This window comes from Microcebus murinus, chromosome 4 (assembly GCF_040939455.1).
Source record: "Microcebus murinus isolate Inina chromosome 4, M.murinus_Inina_mat1.0, whole genome shotgun sequence".
In the NCBI taxonomy this organism is placed as follows: domain Eukaryota; kingdom Metazoa; phylum Chordata; class Mammalia; order Primates; family Cheirogaleidae; genus Microcebus; species Microcebus murinus.
The window spans coordinates 30,111,705-30,132,868 of record NC_134107.1 but is presented as its reverse complement, the minus strand read 5'-3'; the positions used below and the strand labels follow the sequence as shown (position 1 = coordinate 30,132,868).

General features: G+C 41.2%; 1 long non-coding RNA gene across 2 annotated transcripts; it reads right to left on the bottom strand.

Annotated features, from left to right (window-relative positions):
* Positions 1–302: 302 nt before the first annotated feature.
* LOC105856835 (uncharacterized) lies at positions 303–16,837 on the bottom strand. 2 transcript variants are annotated; one of them, XR_012918945.1, is made up of 5 exons: positions 6,973–16,837; positions 5,502–5,694; positions 5,150–5,200; positions 3,836–4,334; positions 303–1,029 (listed from the first exon to the last, which is right to left on the bottom strand). It is a non-coding gene; the product is annotated as an uncharacterized LOC105856835 (long non-coding RNA). The 2 variants fall into 2 exon arrangements; XR_012918944.1 differs by lacking the exon at positions 303–1,029 and having other exon boundaries at positions 1,411–4,334.
* Between the last annotated feature and the right edge of the window lie 4,327 nt (positions 16,838–21,164).

Here is a 21,164-nt window from a genome sequence, read left to right as displayed (position 1 = left end):
GTGAAGAACATCCCAGTTCTCATTATTCAGAACTCTATCTGTAGAAACCTGAAAACTATGAGTCACACCTATCATAAATTCACTGCAGAACTTGCAGAAATTGCCTTTGATTTAAATCTTCGCTCTTGGTTTGGTCTCTGATGCTTTCACTCCTTTCCCTAAAGGTGTTCAACAAAAACACTCAACAGTAACAATAAATGTGTATTGCATGAGTGGGCGGTGTTGTGTTGAGTTCTGTCTTGGAGGGGCAGGGAATGGGATTGATATATATTGAGTTCCAACCATTTGCTTTGCATGTATTGTTTGCTTTAATCCTTGCCACCCACTACAGAGTAACCATCACAAAACCATTTTGCCAATGAGGAAGCTCTGTCTCAGGGAAGCACATTGATTTTGTTGAGGTCACACAACTAGAAAGTCATGGAAGATTTTAAACCCAGGTCTGAGGAGAACTGAGGATGATGGTGTTTTCACTACTCCACATTGTTAAACAGGAAAAAAAAATATGCCTTAATTAGACATCCTGTTAGGTAGATTCTGGTTAACTGACATCGGACTGTGGCTTAGTATTTGCACAATATTGGATAGTCTCTACCTACCTTCAGGGAAAGAGACAGGGACAGGGAAAATGACCTTCTAGCACCACAGCTATTATGGACATTTCAGCATTTTTAAAATTTCCAAATTCAGCATTGCTATATCTGGTACAAACAGGAGGTTGGCAATTTTTAACACCTTATTTATAAAGGTGGAAAAAACAAAAGCCAGTGAAGATTAAGTGAGGGGCACGAGAGCCTCAGATGGACTCAGAAACACTTTGCTGCCAGCTCTTCACGCTGTCTCAGTAGGTGTACGTTCTTAAGCTGTTGATTTCTCTTGACTAATTAAAGATGATTGGAGTTTTAGAGTTTGGCTTTGGTTTTGTTTTTCCCCATCTTTCTCATATTCCAGTTTACATACTGTCTGTTGCTGCCAATTAGCAATAACGGAGAAGAGTCAGTCCTGGCTGTAACCAGTCTGGATACAAACCTGTCAGAATGAGATTAGAGAGATTCAGGCAAAGCCATTTAACTCCATGTGGTTCATTCCTAGCAAAACAATGATGCAAACATTTAAATCGAACTTTCCGGCAAACATTTAAATCGAACTTTCTGGCAAACGTTTAAATCGAACTTTCCAAACTCCTCCAAACTGACACAGCCACACAGAACTGTCCACCTAGAATAGGTTGCAAGTCAGAACCCAAATTTTTCTCCTGCTGCTGTTCTGTAGGCCAGTTAATTCCTTTCTACCTATTGCACGTTTTCTTTATTTTATTTAGATTTTTAAAAAACACACAGTTGGGGCGGGGGGGGGGGCAGGGGGCGGGAGGGGACCAAAAACAAAACAAAAAAACCCAAAAAAACTCCACACAGTTGAATTGTTTTTCTTTATTATGAAGAAATGTTACATGCTCATTTTAATACATTCCAACATTACAGACATAAAATGCAGAAAGGAAACATTTGGATTTGCCTTTTTAATACTGTCACTAGCCCTTCCTGTAAACCTTGCCAGTGTCAAGAATATCTTGAAGAATGTAAACTACAGGAAAACTCCAATTAGCCAAAATGCTCAGGGAAGGGGAGATTCCGGGTTATCTCAGGCTTAACCAGAAAATCCTTTCCACATCAACCATCGATGTTGAAAATCTTACTGAAAAGCTTGAGTCGAGTTTCCTGCCTTAAGAAGGACAGTTTATTCCAAATGTCATTTATTGTTTGTCTGATTGTTGAGGGTCAGGCTGGACCTCAGGCTAAACATTCTAGACCCCAATTTCCATTGTACAGAAAAAACAAAACAAAAACAGGAGATTGGGACTCAACTCTAGGACATGTTTTTGAAGTTCTTGAAATGAGCCTTTTCCTTCTGGTATTTTGTTCCTTTCTCCTTGTACAGGGAGGGAAAAAATGTCTGCTAAATTGGGAATTTTGCCTATACAAATTCCAGTTAAGAAAAGATTTTTATCATATTTAAGTTTTCATCTATCCTTATGAAAGATGTAACTGAGGCCTGGGTCATGAGGAGTTGGGAGCCAAACTTTTCCACCTGGCCTCAGGTCCAGTAAAGGGGGACTTGGAAAAATAAGTCCCTTTAGCCACCCCACCTACACTGTGACCTTCTCCACCCCCTAGAACAGAATGGCAGGGGTCCTCCAGTTGATTATTTCTTCCCAAATCATTTGTGACCAGCTAGAGACCAAGGTTCCTCAACCTCGGCATCACTGACATTTTGGGTTGGATAATTCTTTGTTGTAGGTGGCTGTTCTGTGCATCGTAGGATGTTTAGCAACATTTCTGGTCCTGACCCACCAGATGCCAGCAGCACCGGTCCCCCAACTCCTCAGCTGTGACAACCAAAAAATGTCTCCAGACATTGCCAAATGTTCCCTGAGAGGGGAAATTGCCCCCAGTTTTTTTCTTCCCCTTGTCAAGATTATGAGTTTTCTTGACCTTGGCAAGTAATTTCATAACATATTTCCTGTGCTATTTCATGGAAGAACAAAAGTAATTCTCTGATGAAAGTAATATTTTGACTTGAATTGTAGGAGGCAGGCCTTGTTAAAATACAACTGCAGGTTCTGCGTTGTTTTTCAGAAGGCAGTACAGTAGATTTGTTTCCCACATCAATCCTGATTTTGATTTTAAATACAGAATTTTCATACTCTTCGAAATTTCCCTTGAGGTCATTGTCATTATGGACATCAAGTCAAGGCTTTAGCCACAGCCCCTTGTGTGGTGCTGTCATCCTCAATTTCATTTCTGCATCTATCTCAGAAATACTTTCACTACTGTTGCTGCTTCCCAAGGCTTAATAGATTTTTCACCCACTGGGTTTTTAAAACCCATTGTTCCTTTTCTCCAGTGAATTGAGTTAAGTTTAAATTTGACATTCTTGAAGAATATTTTGTATATATTAAAAATTTGCTAAATTGGTTAAATTCAAGTGGTTAGTTCTAGATCCCTGATTTTAAGCCCACAGTAGGATTTTCTGCTATAGAGAAAATAGAAGTTAAATGGTTTTGGATAGCAGATTTTATGATTAGGAGAGTTACTCACATATGTTGATTATCAAATGTCAAACAATTAAATTAGTATGTGATATGATATTTTATATTATATAATGTATATGTGTACACAATTTTTCAGGTTCAACAGATTTTTTGCTGTGTACTATTTTTATGTAGATGGTAAGGAATAGAACACAAAACTATAGATGCTCTCTGCTTATATAAAACATTCCCACACACATGAATAAAGCCTAGAACATAAAAGTTAAAATTGTTGTATTGATTATAGGTGATACTTTTCCCTATTCAAAATTTTCTATATACTGCTGTTTATATCATTTAAAATAGCACATATTTTTATGACTCGAAAAGTAACACCTTCACAGGAAATTCACTGGGAATACAAGAATAAAATGTTGAAAAATTACTTGTGATATAACCAACCCCTAGATAGTTGCTATTAACATTTAGAATTTGTTTCCTTCAAGTCTTTTTTTTCTTTTACAAAACTTATATCACCCTAAATAAACATTTCTTTATCCCAATTTTATTTTATCATAGTAAGTATGAATATAAATATAACTAGTATATTTAAACGGCCCCATATTGTGGGACTTCCCATTTCTTCACCATTATATGTTTAATGCTGCAATGAAGGTCGATTCATAAATCTCGGCACACATGTCTGAGCAGTGCTTTCAAGTAAAACTCGAGAAGACAAATGCAGAGTCATGAATGAATTGCAGGGTATGAATTCCTAAGACTCAATACATATTGCCAAATTACCTCCAAATGGTTGTGCCCATTTTCAGTCTTTCTTTATTAGCAATTCTCTTGAAGGGCTTCCATCTTGTTCTGTCAGCCTCCAGGCCTGTGAAGACATTTCCCATGGGACATTTTTCAGCGATGTCGATGTCAATGTAATAAGATCCATCCCAAGATATCTGTCAACAGCCTCCCTGGACCCAGCTCAAACCATCTGTTAATGGCAAATCTCATATATTTTAGGAAGATGCTAATGCTGTTGCCAAAAGAAAGTTTGCAATTGAATCAGTTTTTCCAATCAGTTAAGTTGCAGAATTGAACTGTGTTAACGACATGTGACAATTTTATTACAATATTCAGAGGCTCCAAGTAGGAACATACCCTTGTAAATTTAAGGGCAGGATGCAAGAGGAGGAACGTGGATTACCTTTCATGTGAATTCTGTAGAGCTCACACAATCCCAACCATGTCACAAACTTGGCAGCAAGAATTGATTGCCAAGCCTTAGCTCCAGGCAAGACTAGGGAGAGAAATATCACTTAGATACAAGGCTGTATTACTTAGAAATGCAGATTGGTACAGTCTGTCTATAACACATACAATTGGTACCTTTCAGTGGGTTTGAATTCCATGATACCAACTGATCTCCAAACAACACATATAAGGATATTAACTTAGGTGATCCCAGGAAATTGAAAGGATCACCCTTCTTATACTGTATGAAAATGTTTTATAAGAACATTTGAAAAACACTATCTATATATACATATATATGAGTTTATTACTGTTGTCATTGTTTTATAATGGGTTCTGAACTGACTCTGAAGCCCAGAATTTAAAATATCTGTGAGCTAATCCATTGCACAAAACTGTAAATTGTAAATGTCACTAATTGTCTGGTCTCATCCCTGTACTGGACCCTCCCTGGCCACTTAACCCTCATAAAGAAGCAGGGAGCCCAAAGTGGCCTTTAACTTTGAAGGAGCTGGGTTTTTTCCAAGTGTTTAGGTGGCCAGAGTTTTCTCTGCCCCCAAATGGGCGAAATATTCGAAGCTTGTCTTTTCTCTGTGACATTGGCTAATTGAAGTGTTACAGACAGCACAAAGTCCTCAGCCATTCAGGCTGTTCCTTAGCTCTCTGGACCGCACCATCTCCTTGGCATCCAGTCTGAATGAAACATAACACCAAAGCCAGAGAGGACAGAAACCACAAGGAACACATAGCAGACAGAAGTCAGGGACCCACCACCTTGCCAATGAGGCAGACTGGAAAGGCAGGCCTAGCCAGACTTGCTCCTCGCTATAAATAGCTTTAATAAGAATCGCTTGTACTTACCCATCCCTCAGACAGGCTTAAAACATCTTGAGTGCGTCTCCTGCATGTGGCCTGTTGGGGATGATAAGAATGGCCTGAATTCTTTTTGTCATTACAGTGCAGCCAAAATTCACCCAAATAGCATTCTCCTGGAATGGAAACCAGAATCTGGCTTATTTTGCCTGCATGTGTACTATGGGTTTATTCCCACCCAGAGCACAGGAAGAGAAAGAGGGTGATTAGAAGCACTGACACTTTTAAAATACTTTTACCTGTTTCATTGCATACAGTTGTCCCAATCATTTTACAAGCCAAGACTTTTATCTCTTTCACAGAAGAGAAAAGTGAGGCCCAGAGAGGGTAAGTATCTCACCCTAAGTCACACAGGAAAAAGAAATGGCAAAGCCAGGACAGGAACATGAATCAAACTGCTTGATTGTAAGGTCTCTATTCTCTCCACCATAGCACAGCAGGAGCCTCGGGTAGGCAGATTTCTTCGGGATTGATTTCTGAGACATCACTGTGCCTACAATCTTCCGTCTTTGCCTCAAATTGCTGTTGAGCTGCTGGGGAGAAGGACATGGGAAGGAGGTGAATCTTAGAGAGATTTAGTCAGAATAAGGACTCAAGAGACTTTATCACTGTGATGAAAAATTACCATTATAAGACATGACATATTGCTTATAAATTTGTGCAATTTTTATGTGTTAATTCTTCTATCTGAATGAACCCAATCTATCCTGTATCAACATAAATAATTTGCATGTCTTTTTACAGGTTTTGTTTAGTCTCAAAGTCCTAGGACCTGGGAGCCCTGACCATCTATGTCACAACTAGAATTTAGAATTGTCTTTCCTCTGTCTTCAATCCTGATTTGGTGTGGAATGTGGGGTGGGTGTAGACAACTCCAGAATGCATGATTATTGCAGAAACAGGCTGCCCAGCCAGGGTGGGTCACATTTCCCACCCCTCTACATCTAGCTTGGCCCACGTGACTAAATATTGCCAAAACGTCCTCATTTCCAGTTCAAGGTAGTTAAGAAACAGGTGTGCTTCTTCGTGCTTTCTCTTTTCCCTTCTACCTGGAGGCAGAGAACTTGGGGGTTGCTAGGGCAGTCGTTCACAAACTTGAACAGGCATCAGAATCAACTAGAAGGCTGTTAAAACACAGATTGCTGGTTTCCATCCCCAGAATTCTTACTCAGCAGATCTGAGACCTGACAATTTGCAAGTCTTACAAGTTCCCAGATGCTCTTGATGCCCCCAGTCTGGAGACTACACTTTGGGAACCACTGCCTAGGGCAATGCTCTCCTGCAATACTGGCTGTACTTTCGACAACCCTGGAGCTGTTTTAAACTTTTTGATGCCCACGCTGCAACTCAAACCAATAAAATCAGAATGTCTTGGGGGAAGGGGTATTACCACAAAACTCCTCAGGTAATTACAAAATGCAGTTAAAGTTGAAAACCATTGCCATAAGATAGAGCCTTAAGATTGAGGAAACATGGGTTCTTAAATCACTGTGGAGGAAAGCAGCCTGCTAGTGAGAAATACCCACTTTGAATTGTTTTATGAACAGGAAATAAACTTTTATTGTGTTAGGCTGCTGAAATGTTGGAGATGATTTGCTATTGTAGCTAGCATTCTCCTTACTAATACTATAGTCTTGATTATTAAGAGCAAGCTTTCAAACATTCTCTTGCTTTTCCTTTTACCTCCTGTCTTGTTATGCTGTGAGAGTACTGATCTAATTGGTTAGATTCCAAGATTTTTAGTGGCCCACATATTCTAGAAGTGGAATTTTCAGCAAAAATAAGTTATATAGCATATGTAGCATACATACATTTTTTTCCTCTTCTTTCTCCTACTTCCAGCCAGAATGGTGGGGTAGCCCTAGTTCATGTCTTTCCCTTTTCCATATTCCTTCATTTTTTTCTCTTCTTGGACACACATTCCTCCTTCCTCCTGGAAACAGGTTCAGAGTTGTTGACCCGGTTTGAAAGGACTTGGGCAGCCACCATTTAGCAAATATTCTGGGCAAAGGTGGCAAAATGCTCTCCTTTCCTTCTCTGTTACAGTTAAAAAACGAAAAGCAAAAGCAAACCAAACCAAACAACAAAAATTCTGACCCAATACACATCACCCAGTGCCAGAGGAAGTGGAACTAGAAAGCTAAACTGGTAATACCTGAGAATTGGGCTTGAATTGTGACAGGAAAGAAGCACGAGGCCCCCGCTTACTTGAATTCACATTTATGCCGAAGCTCTCTCTAAAAATAAAGTGCTACTTATTGTTCCCGTAGGGGCACTGCTGGCAGATGGGGCTAGTAGGCCAAAGGCAGGATTCAGGTGTTTTCTGAATCCCCTGGCCAAAAATCTTCATATACCATCCCCTAGCTTAAAACATGGTGTGATAGAGATAATGCACGCATTTTAAAGGCATGGTGACCAAAAGCAGATATGAACGACTTTTATGGAAGTCTGTGTTCACCTTAAAGCAGACCAACCTCCACTTGAATAATAAACTGGACAGCGTCTCCCACCGCCCATAAATACGTCAGTTTTACATTGAAGGGAATGGAAAAGCTAATGGCTCTAAAAGCGTATATTGCAGGTCCTGTCTTTTCACAATAAACATAAAGGGACAAATAGCCTCCGGTGAGAATCTCTTTCCCGGCTGAAGGGCTGTGAACTGCCCTTTCTCCAGCAGCACGAGTTCTTCCCCTCAACTTTCCCTAGGGGGAAATAGACAATATTTTTGGTTGCAAGAAACAGAAAATCCAACCCACGACAATGCTCAAAGAAAATTTACTGAATCACGTAACTAAGTGTCTGGAGGCAGGACCTGCTTCAGACATGGATTCAGGGGCTCAAGCTCTGCCCTCAAGATCCAGAGTCTCTCTTGTCCTCTTCCCGGTAGCGAGATGGCTACGCAGCCCAACACTCACACCTCCCACGTCAAGCGAGGATAGAGAGACAGTCTCTTTCCCAGAATTCCCAGCGAGAGTCTCATTGCCGCTCATTGGCTCTAATTAAGTCACATGATTATCAATGACCCAATCATTGGAGGTTGAGGAAATGCACTGCCCTGATTGGCTTAGACCAAAGTCATATGCCCTACACCGGAGCCAGGGGGATAAGGGGAAGGGATGACGGCAGTGTCAACAGGGGGATTCGATTTTGCATAGCCAACCGTCTACAGATGTCGGGCGTTAGTACCGCTGATCCCAAGGTCAATCCCTTAATATTCGTTTTCACCTGTCCCCTCCACCCCATAAGCATTGCAGCAGGCACGTCTGATTTCTTAAACAGCTTTTCCAACTAGCCACAATGAAAGAGCAAAGATGGAGGCAAGAATAAGGCCGAGAAGGGGACAGACCTCAGGGGCAGAGATCTCCCGAGAAGGGAAGAATGAGCCCGGCCGAATGGGGACTGTGCCATTGCGTTTCCCCCGCAGAGAGCCCACCCACACAGGAACTGGATGGCAAGTGCTGGTGGTAGTCTCTTTGCGATGGAGGCTCATCAGGCTGACGCTTCCTTCCCTGTTTGCCCTGGGCCGCTTCTCTCCCTCCACTCTATTGACACACACATAGATCCTCTTATGACGCTCCATGGAAACCAGAGAGGGAATGAATCAAAAGTAGTCAGAGGACCCATTGTTCTCCCTTGTAAAATAACTGAACCCTTGTTAATCTGTTGCCAGCCTTACATTTCTCCCGGAGAGATCCGCATTGGAAGGAGGCTGTAAACAGGAAACTTGAAACCCTCAGTCATCCTTTGTATTATTTACTTATTGTTTGTGGGCAGCTGCAAGGGGACTGGCCATCTCAAAGCTTGTGCCTGGAGTTGACTCCTAGGAGGGAGATGAGCAGTATAGGTTTCTAAGACGGAGCCCACAGAGGAGGAAATGCACTTCTTCAAAAGGAAAGCAGAAATGAAGCTCAGATATGAGCAAAGATGCATTTTTAAATGGGTGACAGATTTGCAAAGATAGCTTGCAAAGGATAGCTTTGTGTATAATCAGCATGTCTGCTGTGGCTATAGGAAAACATAAAAATTCCTTAATTTCCTATAGTCTGCTTGAATATGGGCTATTATGGTGGACAATACCGAAGCTTTGAGGGAATAGAAGTAAATTGTAAGGCAAGGCATACTTCAGAACTACTGCCAGATGTGGTTGGTGCCTATGTTCAAGGTATCCCTTGTTACAAAGATGGTAGGATATAAGGGTTAAGAACTAGGACCCAGACTGTATGGGTGTGAATTCTGGCTCTGACATTTGCTAGGTGGAGGGCTTTGGGGAAGTCACTTTGACAGGGAAAAATCGTCTGGTGCCAGGACACGGCTGCCTCCCCATGGTTCCACATCCCTGCCAGTAGGGGCTGTGCCTGCTGGAGGCCATGGTGGGTGCACCCTGCTGGGGCCAGGTCTCCCGTGTTGGGGCGGTGCTCAGTGCTCCCCGGCTGGCCATACTATCTTGATTGGACACTTTTTGAATCCCACTGTTGCTGATTGGATGTTAAAATTTGTTGCTAATTGGATGTTAAAGCTTGTTGCTAATTGGATGTTAAAGCTTGTTGCTGATTGGATGCTTTTTGAGTCCTACCAAGGGTATAAAAACAAGAGGAGAATAAGGAAGGGGGGGGGTCAGAAGTTGGTCCCAGCTTGCTGAAAGAATAAAGACTGTTCTCTGACTCTTCCTTTGCCGCTTGGTTCTTTCCCCAGTCAAGCTGTAACACTAGCTGTACCACTTGCCAGGACAACTTAACCTTTCTCAGCCTCAGTTTCCTCATCTGTAACATGGGGATAATAATTGTACTTACCTCATTGGGGTTATTGTGAACATTATATTAATTACGGTGCATAATGTGCTTAGAACAACAACTAACCCATGGTAAGTGTTTGCGTGTGTTAGCTACGATTATTACCACTAAAGAATGCCTCCCCATCCCGGGCACAGGGCAGCCTCCATGTGGCGGGCAAGGGCTGAGCTCAGCACCATGGCAGTTCCTTATCAAGTCTGTATTTTCTTGGGGACCCGGGCCCCTCCATGGCAGTGGCCATCTGTGCATCCACCTCACCACAGCCTAGGGTGGGAAGCATCAGAATTTCCACTCCTCTACCTGGATCTGCTGGTTACCAGGATGATTAACAACTGGATTGTCTCTGAAACCCTTCCACAGAGGTATGGTCTCAACTTTTCACTTCAGAAGGTTTTTCATGGCTGAACACAATGGTCAAATATCAGTAGAGTTCTCATTCCTCCATTGGAATGTAAACTCTGCGAGGTTGGGGACTTATGCTTTTTTGATGCAGCATGTCACTGTCTAGAACCAGGTAGGCAATGGATTTGTTTGTTGAGTGAATAAATAGGTGAATGGCTAAAATCAGCCTTAACTTTCACTGCACACAGAACACCAACCTCTTAGTCCAGGCTGAGGTTTGCTCAGTTCCGCTTCCTCAGCAATGACAGGTGTGTGATCCTTTCTGCAGCCTACTCAGGTCTCCACTCTGCAGCTCCTAGAAGCTAGGCACCCCTTACCCCCTCACGTGTCCAAAAAACCAAAGTGTAGTCTACATCTATTCAAGAAAAAAAAAGGATTCTTTAAATAAAAATAAAACAATATTGTCAGTGAAATAGGCACTTTACCAAATGAAACATTTCTCACTATATAGAAGGACCAAGTAAATTACTGAGTACATTCAATGAAAATCTAGGTGGTGTCTTGGGCAGCCTTCCAGGGTATTTGATTCTGTGGGATCAGTGCACCTTTCATTGCCTTGAGCTATTTTACAACCTATCAGGTGTAGCTAACTGATAAGAATACAAAATGATCCTCTCCCATGACCACGTATATTAGTTTTCTATTGCTGCTTCACAAGCTACCCCAAACTTAATAACTTCATATAATATAACATAAACTTATTATCTTGTATTTTTTGTGGCTCCGGAGTCCAGGCATAGGTTAACTGGGTCTTCTGCTCAGAGTCTCAGCAGGCAGAAACCAAGGTGTTGGCTTGGGCTGGCATCTCATCTATGGCCTGGACTCCTCTTCCAAGCTCACTTTGTTGGCAGAATTTATCTCGCAGCTGTAGGACTGAGGTTCCTACTTTCTTGCCGGCTGTCAATATGGGCTAATCTCAGCTCTAGATGCTGCCTGCCATTCCCTACCCTGTGGCCCTCTCTACAACTTGGTAGTTTGCTTCTTAAAGCCCAGCAGATTTGTTCGCAAAGGGCAGAAACAAAGAAACAAAAGAAATAAAGAAAAGGCCAGCAGAATCTTTTCTACATCAAATCTCTTCCTTTAAGGATTTGCTTGATTAGGTCAGACTCACTCAGAGGAATCACCTTTCTGATTAATTTGTCCCAAAGATTTAATTACACCTGCAAAATCTGTTCGCCTTTGTCATCTAACCTAATCATGATGTAAGCTAATCATGAGAATGAAATCCATCACATCCAGAGTCCCGCCCATACTCAAAGGGAGTGGATTCTATGGGGTATGTACACTAGAGGGCAGGAATCTCAGAATTCTGTTTACCACAGCATGCAACTCCCTCAAGTCAGTTTTTGCATCTGTTAAGAAAATTTGCCAGCATTCTTGATTGCCCATAGGTGTATCTACTCTTTGAATTCTCTCTTGAACCTGTTGTAACGTCTTACTGGTTTCCTCATTAATTAATGAGTTAAATAAAATCTTTGACATGGGTTCATTTTATGTTTGTATGAGTCATGATTTTATTTTTAAAAATAGTCCTTTAACATCAACTTTTTTTTTCTTTCTTTCTTTTTTAGACAGAGCCTTGCTCTGTTGCTTGGGCTAGAGTACAATGGTGTCATCATGGCTTCCCACAACCTCCAATGCCTGGGCTCAAGTGATCCTCCTACCTCAGCCTCCTGAATAACTGTGACTATAGGCACATGCCACCATACCTAGCTAATTTTTAAATTTTTTGTAGAGATAGGATCTTGCTATGTTTCTCTGGCTGGTCTTGAACTTATGGCCTCAAGCAATCCTCCTGCCTTGACTTCCCAAAGTGCTAGGATTACAGGCATGAGCTGCTGTGCCCTGCCAACATCAATTTTTATGTTAATATTCATTGCATAATTTTTCCTAAAATAATGGATGTGTTACTTACTTTTACATGCACAACGAAAGGTCTCCTTCCCTCTTCCAGAAATTACTCCAAAGAAGAATTCAACTTCTGGCTCTTGGGACCTAATATTATTTGCTGCTTTGAAAGGATAATGTTTCTGGCTTTTACTGGTCTTGTCTTAAGCAGCTTAATCCTGCCACCCAGTAATATACCCACCATTGCTATAGCACTAGAGAGGGGCAAATAACAGCCTCACCTCACCACCCCTAGATTAATTTCCTTTCTTATGAACAAAAAATATCAAAGTGCCCTGCTGATATTTTCTCTTGGAATCCTGGGATGCCAGGATTTTGCTACTGGGATGGGCAGAAAATTTTCTCCTCTTTATGTTCAAAATAATGCCCCTTTCTGATTACTAGCAATGCCTTTGTGAAACAAATGTCAATACAAGTAGGTATTATCTACCTGCACCTAGCATGGTGCCTGATACATAGGAGGTCTTTAGGAAATGGTAGCCCTCTGCTCCCTTTTCAGCTGTACTATGAAGAATTAAGAGAGAAGAGGTATGAGGAGGCCTCTGTGTTCCCTACCTCCATTCTTGGACCAAGCTCTTTGAAGGCAGGGCCAGCCTTTTACAAGTGAGCGTAGCTCATACATAGCCAGCTCCTGATTGTTTTCCTGAGCACAGCAAAATCTTACTCCTGCTCGAGAAGCCAATGAAAGATTAATACCAGTTAAATAATATATAATAGTGAGATTATTATCCTGTCTTCTCCCAGTCAGCTAACTTTGCAATGTGTAAACACTTATGGGATGTACAAAATCAAACTGCATAAACTGTTGTAAAGTGGAAGCAGCGATGCTGATTAGTCTGGCGGTGCACGAGGCCACAGCAATAGCATTTTGCTTCCCTTCTTCGAGTCAGGAGCCAGGCTGACATTCCAGACACATCGTGACAACACAACTTTCCTGTCCAAGTTTAAAAGGCAACCATCCAATCTATACAACTGACCCCCCCCACACACACACACAGTTCATCCCCTCACAAGTTTCCTTTCTCTCTGCTTTCAAAAGCAAAGGCTGTACATCATAGCTTCTCCCTCCAAAGCCATTAGCAAATATCGAGCATGTTTCAGCCAGGTATGTCCTGGAGAGACAGAAAACCCACGTGACTGCCTTTATCCATTTGCCATTACTATGTGGTATGAATGAAACAAGCCAATTTAGAAAAAGCATTATAGAGGGCGCTTGAGATGGGGGAGGAGGTATGGTTTGCAATGTAAAAGTTGAAAAGGCACTCAAGCGTGAGCAATGCAAATCTTTGAAATTGCTTCCTAATCCACTGTTATAGGTTACATTGTCAGCTGGCGGTATTGATTATTTTGATGTAATTTATTTGTAGAATTTCAGCTAATGGACACTTCAGGATCATCTTTTGCATTTAATGCATCTAACACTCATTGATCAGGTCATTGGCTTATTGGTTATCTACTTTGCTGCCAAGTGATTCTCTATAATTACTTTTTTCATTGTACATTTTTATTCTAAAATCAGCTTCTATTGTGTCCCATTAAATGAATGGAAATTATTGATATGGAAATTACCAGGCACTGAGCTTAAGAATTCCACGATACACAATCACATTGCATTTCTTCAAATTGTAGATGTTCTTGTATAATTAGCAGTAAATATTGACATGTTGGTAAAATTAGTTAATTACTTTAATTCAAAGCAAAGGAACAAGAAACATCTTTAGAAAGGAATGGAAACTCAAATATTTTACATAGCTATGTATACTTTAGTAAAAATAAATATAGCCAGTTTGGTGTTTATGTTTAACATTGTTTAGCATCCCTAGTTAAAGGCAAGAGTGTTTTTGATTATTGTTGCTGTAAGCATGCTCATGTTATCCATGGAAAAGTTAGCCTCAGGGTGGCTAATGTCTGTGCTGCCTTGTACAATATGTTAGCCACTAGCTACATGTGGCTGTTGAACACATGAAATATGGCTAGTCTAAATTGAGATGTGTTGGAATTATGAAATGCACACCAAATATTGAAGACTTAGTATGAAAAAAAGGACTGTAAAATATCTCAATTTTTTATTGATTATAAGTTGAAGTGATAACATTTTGAATAGTCAATTCTAAGTGCTATTGCCTGTGTGGCTAGTAGTTACTCTACTGGAAGACACAGATATGGAAGACTCACATCATCCCAGAAAGTTCCAGTGGAAAGTGCTGGTCCAGCACATCATTAAACAAGCATTAAAACCAACAAATTCCTCTCTGCTAAGTCATTGTTCACGGAGACTGTAATGAAATGCCATGAAAATAAATGTGTCATATTAAAGGTAAAACTGTGCAAATAGTGATAGCACGTGGTTGGCAGTGACAGGTATTAAATCGGGTATTTGTCCTTGGAAATGCTAATCTCTAAGTGCTGCTCAGAATATAGCTTCAGAGACAATATTTATCCACTGGGGTGACCACTTAATTCTGATGGATAGAAAAGATGCAAATCAGGGAGGAAAAAAAGCTGGAAACACTCATAGTGTTTTAGTAAGTTGTAGTGAATAAGAACTTCCATTTCGGCTGTAATCTTGTCTTTGAAAGGGTCTGGAAGTTAGACGACAGAGCAGGGGCTATGGTCTAGCAGCCAGAGAATGCTGGTCAGTGGTCATTCCTCTGTGCCTTGCTGCCTCCGGTTTGAGAGAGTGATGAGAACTGCAGATTTGTTTAAGGGGCAGAGAGCTGCTGGGTGGGGAGGTCACAGATTTTAGAGTAAGAACTTGAGAGGAGAGTTCCATAGAGCCAAGAGTCAAAATTATTCTTAAACCTAAACCCTCAGAATCAGAAACCAAAATTAATGTCTTCAACGTCTCTTTTGATTTCGGCTGTGACCTCTTTTCCCTAGCTCCGTAGAAGGCCAGGCGATATGAGAAAAACATGGGATATGGGTAGAGGGGTAGATGAACTCAAGTTTCTCATTTTCTTTCCTTTGCACACTCTGAGGATGGGGGAGTGTATCCAAACACATTTATGTGAATGTACATTTGATGGAACCCCTCTGTAGTTTTGTCACGCTGATTCTGTTTGTCTAGCAGGGAAGCTATGGGGAGGAGTTATCCTTTGCTGAGTGCCTGCATATTATTAGCGTCCTAAATTTTCAGAGGAGGAAACTGAGTCTCCCAGTGATTAAGCCCATTATCCAAAGTCTCTAGCCAGTTAGTAGCTAAACCAGGATTTAAACCCAGGTCTCCCCTGAAGCCAAACTCTGCTGTAGGTCACAACAGCTCTCCTGGGCACCTGAGGGAGTAGGACCCTCCGTGCAGCCAGCATTCAATGGGTATAAACGAGTTAACACTGTCTATTGCTTCTGCAGCGCACCGTTAAGCCCATGAGCGTCTCCATGGACCCCGAGTCCAGAGGCTAAGAATCTTTGTTTTGTCACTGATAAATGATCTGCAGGCTCTTAATCCTGATTCCATAGTCCTCATTTGTAAAGCTGTTGGCATATTTGCACGGAGCAGATCATTCTCTCTGCCAGCTTAGCTTCACATGGCAGTTTGGGATTTTTTTTTTTTTCCTTTAAGATTTTATAAAGCTGAGTGTAAAATGGGAATGTTTTCATAAACGCTTAAGCATCTCTAGTGAAGCTAATTTATAGAATTTAAACGTTCCTCTCCCGGCAGTTTAAACCCAAATTCCTCAGCAGTAGGGGGTTGGGGCCAAGAAACAGGAAACTGCTCTCTTTCATTGTTCATGCTCAACAATAAAAAATTAAACAGCCTCAAAAGTGCAAGCTAGCGAGAAATTCTTCAGACAGTCTCTCCTCTGCATTTGAGTGATGGTATGAACACAAAAATTGGATGCTTCTCTTCATCCCTCCTCCTCCTCCTCCCTGCCTGCCTGGCCTGGCAGCCACACCTTGCACCTCTGGGATGACTCAGCCTGTGGGGCACAGTGCTAGGCGCGACACCTAGCACGTTGCTCAAGTCACCCTGGCCAGCAGCTTCCCTCCCAGCCCCTCCCTTGGGAACACACCTCGGCAGTGGCGTGCCCAGGTGGTGAAGAACCGGATTGTGCAACCCTGAGGGGTTGTGCAACCACCGCGGCTGCTGTTTTTGCACAGTCTGCCCGAGAGCTCGGTGCACAGCCAGAGTCTGCGGCAAGTTCCCGTGGTAAGATTTTTGGTGAGCTGCTTTCTGCTTCTGTTTTGCATCCACATCCTTGTTTTGGTGTCTGGTTTTGTTTCCAAATGATGAGATGGCATGAAGTCTGCCTTCTCTGTTCTCACATGGAACCAGGAGGTATATATATAAGTAGATATTTAATACATTCAAATGGTAGGTCTTTCTCCTTGCTTCTTACCTAAGGCTTTAGGAGCTCAAAAGCCTCCTTTTTTTTTTTTGAGACAGAGTCTTTCTCTGTCACCTTGGGTGGAGTGCAGTAGCGTCATCCTAGCTCAATGAAACCTCAAACTCCTGGGCTCAAGAGATCCTCTTGCCTCAGTCTCCTGAGTAGCTGGGAATATAGGCATGCGCCACCATGCCTGGCTAATTATATATATATATATAATTATTATATAATATAATATTATAAATAATATAACAAATAATATAATATATAATATAATATAATAATATTATAAATAATATAACATAATATATATATTTTTTTCCAGCTTATTTCTTTCTATTTTTTAGTAGAGATGGCATCTCACTCTTGCTCAGGCTGGTCTTGAACTCCCGAGCTCAAACAGTTTGCCCGCCTCGGCCTCCCAGAGTCCTAGGATTACAGGCGTGAACCACCATGCCCAGCCTCAAAAGGCTCCTTTTTCTCTTTGTCTCCAATCCTAAATACAGGCAAAAGGTACTATTAATAAATCTTTTCTGGATGTGCTGACTCCCATTTTTTTTTAATTGTGCATACCTGACACCTGACACCATCCTAGCCTTCAGATAAAGAGATCATGGACTGTTTCATAGTAACAGAACAAATACAACATCTGACATTTAATTAGTGTTTATGCTGTGCCCAGTGCCATATAGTAGATAACTCATCTCATTTGAGTCTCACAACAATCCTGAGACAAATACTATAATCATCATTCCCATTTTGCAGATGGGAAAACCAAGGCTCAGAAAGATGCTGTGATTTATCCAAGAACTTACACTTCTTGTAAGTGGCATGGCAGGGCAGGCACCCTGGTCTTTGCTTTGTGTATCTGATGTGCCTCACTGAGTAGCTTTTCCCATTGCCCAGGATGGAAAAGAAACATTCCTCAGATGACCTCCAGGCTAGCAGAGATAAGAAGACAAGGTACATTCAGTATATCTCATTACATTAAATAGCTGTATATTTGAAACTCATTGTATTTGTCCAGAATAAGGTAGGCTACGCTGCAATAATCAACCCCAAAATATTAGTGGCTTAGCATTGTACAGAATGGCACGTGGAAGCCAGGTGGAGAGGGCATGTGTTGACATTTCAGTTGACAGTCCCAGCTGAATCTGGCCTCTGAGTTATCCCAGGCATCAGGCATGCGAGGGAAGAAGCCTCCCAATGATTCCTGCTAACATTTCAAGTCACCTCCAGCTAGTCATGCTGCAATGAACTGAGTGTTTGTGTCCCCCTGCCCCCATTCATATGTCAAAGCCCTAACCCCCAAAGAGATGATATTTGGAGATGGGAGCTTTGGGAGATGACTAGGACTAGATGAGGCCATGAGGGTGGGGCCCTGGTCTGATAGGATTAGTGTCTTCATAAGAAGAGTCACCAGAGAGCTCGCTTGCTCTCTGTCAACCACAAGAGGACACGGCAAGAAGGAGGCCTTCTGCAAGCCAGGAAGAGAGCCCTTACCAGGAACCGAATGGGCTGGCACCTTCACCATGGACTTTCCAGCCTCCAGAGCTGTGAGAAAATAAATTTCTGTTGTTTAAGGCACCCAGTCTATGGTATTTTGTTATGGCAGCCAGAGCTGACTAATACACACAAGTCCTGGCCCACAGAAGGCATGAGCCTATCAAAATGGTTGATGTTTTGAGGATAATTGTTAATGAAACTATAACCTAAACAAACATAATAGATTAGCACACAACACGGGGTGTAACTTTCATTCACTCAACAAATATTTCCTGAGTATGTATTAGGAGCCAGACACTATTCTGGGCATGAATCAGTGAGCAACATAGATAAAGACTTCTGTTCTCATAGAGCTTATATTCTACAGAGATAAAAATTGTCGTTTTTTAAAAAATTATTAAAATATGTTTTTCTGGTTACAAAAGTAACGCTTATTCAATAAATTTGAGAAATACAAAAAATTGGTTAAAATACAAAAAATCCACAGAAAATAATCATCGTGCAGAAATAATGCATTACTACTATTATTTTATTTTACAATCACACAACACAAACATACTCTCCAAACTGGAATCACACTGTATATTACGTTTTATATCTTGCTCTTTTTTTCACTTAGTTATTGCAAACTTTCCCTCGTATCATTAAAATATGATTTTTAATGGTTGCATATTGTTCCAGCCTGTAGCAATACAAATTATTTAATCATCCTGCAACTATTTTACGTTTCAGTTGATTCCAATTTTTCATTGTGATGAGCAACGTCTTGAAGAAAAGCTTTGTACGTGAATCTTTGGCTGCATCTCTGATTATTTCCTTAGAATATAATCAGAGAAGTGGGATTACTGGTTCAAAGGGTATGCAAATGTTTAGGTTCTTGATTAAATATTGTCAGATTGCTTTCCAAAATGTTAGCACCAATTTACATTCTCACCTATATTTTATAAGATGCTTCCCTGGTGGTATTCTTGCCAATACTCAGTATTACAGTGTTTCTAATCTTTACCAATTTGTTACATTAAAGACTGGTATTTCATCTTGAGACTGGTTCAATGCTTAGGTTGCTCAGTAATTATTGGGATTTGCCTAAACCTGAGTATTTAAATCCTAGTTCTGGCATCTTCTAACAAAATATGTAACCTCTCTAAGCCTCAGTTTTCTTTCCTCTCAAATGGTGACATTTATTCTGACTTCTTAGGTTATTGGGTGGATTAAATGTGTTTAAGTTTATACAGTGTTTAACATTGAGCTTGTCATAGAACAAATAAATGGTAGCTATTATCACAGACATGACAATTCAAGGATTATCAACATATGATTACTTCCAGCCTTTTTCCTTCTGCTGTGCGTTAAAGAAGATCCTGATTTTGCTCCATCATATTTCTCTCCCTTCTCTACCATTCCTTTGGGCTTTCATGAATTAGAATTAGGAAGAAGGAGAGAGGAGAAGGACAAACAGAAACACTGGCCATGGACAGACTACCCCAAACTCATGGCTAACACCAAACGCTTATTCTCCTGCACATGGGTCTGCTGTTGGCTACAATTAGGCTGATGGTGACTGGGCTGGGCTCAGCTGGGTGGTTCTGCTTCAGGCTGTGGGCAGGCCAGACTTGGTTCCAGGCTCCAGATCTGCTCCATGTCTCATTGATCTGGGCCCCATATTGATGGAGCAGAAAATACCCAGGGCACATTCTCATGGCAAATTCACAGAGCATGAGAGGTCAGGCCAAAATCCACAAGCAGATTTAAGGCCTCTCTGTCTGCACCAGTCACATCTGCCAATATTCCATTGGCCAAAGCAATTCACATGGCTCAGCCCAACTTCAGTAAGCTGGGAAGTCTCTTCTTCCCACAGTGGGAAGGGAAAGGAAGTGAGTATTTGCTGAACACATTATCCTAATGAATGTTTCCAGTAATTTGCAGAAAGAGGGTACTAACCAGTGCAGTGTAAGGAAACTGAGAGAAAAGTGAGGCATGTTGGATATGTGTGAGATTTTACAAATAGATTCTTCTTAATTTCTGAAAGAATCCAATTAAGAACTCCTTACAAATTACATTGTGTCTATTTGGATTGGCCTTCATTAAATACTACTTCCTCTTGGGACTGGTCTTATGGTGTAATGGCTTTCATAGAGTTCCATAGAGTAAACAATATCTTTTCTATTGCTACAACCCTACATAGCTCTTCCTCTTTGGGTATTTTAGCATTTCAAGTATTTACTGATGGTTCTATTTCTTTTTCTTTCACTAGTAGAAAGAGTGTGGATAGCAGCTTCCTAATTGTGATCTACCAAGCAGAGGCACAATCTCCACAGGTAAAGTGTCTGATGTCCCATTTAAATTAGGACAGACATCAAGCTTGAGAAAACTCAGACAGGAGGCCCAGGGGTAGAAAATGAGAGCAACCTAATGGATCCCAGTCATGACTAACAAGCGCTAAATCCATGTACGGAAACTTGCGATGAAACCAAATTGATAGTGAGAATGGAGCAGGCAATGAGCGCTCTAATGACAGGAACCATGTCATTTTAGTGGCCTTTATCCTCTGTGTCTCCCTGGAGACCAGGAGACTAAAGTCTCTGATCTTTGGGTTTGCTTCGCTCTGCAGACGGCTGGTACATCACATACAAAATATTACCCCACACTCCCAGTAATGTGATGAGTTGTTAATAAATCCATTCCAAGTTTTGATCCTCATTCACTCTGAATGTAGATATACCAGCTGAATACGGATATATCAGCTTCACTTATCTCTCTAAATGTCATCTGTCTTTAACTTTATCCAAAACATTTTTATTTTTGCTTCAGAGAAAGCAGTGTTCTCAACTTCTTAAAAATCCAAGCCAAGAAGAATCATGGTATGAAGAATTACACTAAATATTTGGTCTTCAGCCTTCCTGGAGCTGTAGCATGAAGCATCAGTGGCCTCAATATGTATTGGGCTTTCATTGGAATAATGGGTAACACATGTGCTTTTAAAAATATATATTTTTGTGAGTGTTTGGGGTAGAGAATTGTCTGTAAATCTGTCCTCTTAAGTCATTACAAGACATTTTCCAGAGGGTTTTT